Genomic DNA, 2,071 nt, shown 5'->3' with positions numbered 1-2,071 from the left:
GTCTTGCTCTGTCGCCCAGGCTGGAGTGCAGTGGCGCTAGATCGGCTCACTGCAAGCTCTGCCTCCCGGGTTCATGCCATTCTCCTGCCTCAGCCTCCCGAGTAGCTGGGACTACAGGCGCCTGCCATCTCGCCCGGCTAGTTTTTTGTATTTTTTAGTAGAGACGGGGTTTCACCGTGTTAGCCAGGATGGTCTCAATCTCCTGACCTCGCGATCCGCCCGTCTAGGCCTCCCAAAGTGCTGGGATTACAGGCTTGAGCCACCGCGCCTGGCCTTTTGAGTCCCAGTCACTAACCAACATGACTGTATCCTCACTGGTCAACTCGTGTGAGGAAGCTCCAAGGTTAAGAGGTGCAGGCCCCTCTCAGATCCTGCCAGATGCATCTGTGTGACCCACTGCAAGGGCAGTAATCACCATCAAAATCTTCACTTGCAATGGGTGCACACAGGATGAATGCAAACATGTAGTAAAGAAACTCAAATGGGCTATCCTGATAGGCTTTGCACTCATCCTTTACTCCTTTTTTATCTTTCTTTTTTTTTTTTTTTAGACAGAGTCTCATTCTCTCTCCCAGGCTGGAGTGCAGTGGCATGATGTTGGCCCACTGCAATCTCCGCCTCCCAGGCTCAAGCGATTCTCCTGCCTCATTCTCCCGAGTAGCTGGGACTACAGGCATGGACCACCGCTCCCAGCTAATTTTTGTATTTTTAGTAAGATGGGGTTTTGCCATGTTGGCCAGGCTGGTCTCGAACTCCTGACCTCAAGTGATTCACCTGCCTTGGCCTCCCAAAGTGCTTGGATTACAGGTGTGAGCCACCACTCCCAGCCCATCCTTTACTTCTTCTTCTTTTTTTTTTTTTTTGACACAGAGTCTCACTCTGTTGCCCAGGCTGGAGTGCAATGGTGTGATCTCAGCTCCCTGTAACCTCTGCCTCACAGGTTCAAGTGATTCGCCTGCCTCAGCCTCCCCAGTAGCTGGGACTACAGGCGCATGCCACCACACCTGGCTAATTTTGTATTTTTAGTAGAGACAGGGTTTCACCATGTTGGCCAGGCTGGTCTTGAACTCCTGACCTCAAGTGATCCGCCCACCTCAGCCTCCCCAAGTGCTGGGATTACAGGCATGAGCCACTGCACCTGGCCCTTAAATCATGCTGTGGGCCCTCAGCTGGGACTCTTCAACTGCAGCTTCTTGGTCAATTTCCTTCTCGGTTTGATGGCATACCCACAGGGATTTGCCTCTCCGTTTGAAAGCCATGTTCTTGCTTTCTGGAATGTCAGATAACTTGATTTCAATTTTCGACATGGCCAACTCATCAGCAGAAGCACTGATGCTGGAAACAAACTGGGAGATGACATTCTTGGCAGCACATGTGACACCCACAGCAGGTGTTGCAGTTACCAAATAGGAGAACCCTTTCCTAGCCTTGCCATCCTCTTTCGAAGACTTTGCCCCATCAAAAATCTCAGTGCAATGGTAATCAGGGAAGTCGGGCACATTGATGTCTGTATGGAAATAACGAACAGAAGCAGGGACATTGAGGCCCACAGAGTTGACCCAAGACTGGCTCACAGCCTGGCCACTCAGTGACTCCTGGCATAGCAAAGCGTGCTCCATGTACAGTACAGGCGGCTCCACGGTGGCGGGCACCATGGCCTATACCAGGGGCTACAATGCCTGCTACCCTGCAGGATGTGGCCGACAGGATGGGCATGAACCTGCCCCTTAAGTCTAAACAATGGCTGTGAGCAAACGTTTGCAAGGGCAAAGCTTCCCTCTGCCCCTTGCCTAGGTCTTCTCTTTCAGAAATTCCTCCAGCTGTCCTGAGAACAACAGTAATTTCCTCCAAAGTTCGGCAGCCTCTTTCTGTCTTAACAAGAAATGTAATTTCCCCTTTAAAAGGGGATCAGGTGCAGGCTGCTGAGAAGAGGGTGTGCCCTAGGTGTCATTCACTTGCCCAGAATGCAAAGTTGGCGCTTAAAGATTCCTGATCTGAGACCCGACCTGAAAAGAGAGGATAAGATCAGGGAGCCAGGCGTCTTGGGAACACAAGTCTGGACACCCCTGAG

The 2,071-nt window shown here is 51.5% G+C and overlaps 1 pseudogene; it reads right to left on the bottom strand.

The window, feature by feature from the left end:
• Window positions 1-1,145: 1,145 nt before the first annotated feature.
• LOC102118487 (cytochrome b-c1 complex subunit Rieske, mitochondrial pseudogene) lies at window positions 1,146-1,655 on the bottom strand (annotated as a pseudogene).
• Window positions 1,656-2,071: the final 416 nt, after the last annotated feature.

Source organism: Macaca fascicularis, chromosome 3 (assembly GCF_037993035.2).
Source record: "Macaca fascicularis isolate 582-1 chromosome 3, T2T-MFA8v1.1".
NCBI classification, from domain to species: Eukaryota; Metazoa; Chordata; class Mammalia; order Primates; family Cercopithecidae; genus Macaca; species Macaca fascicularis.
This window is presented reverse-complemented; position numbering and strand designations above follow the sequence as displayed.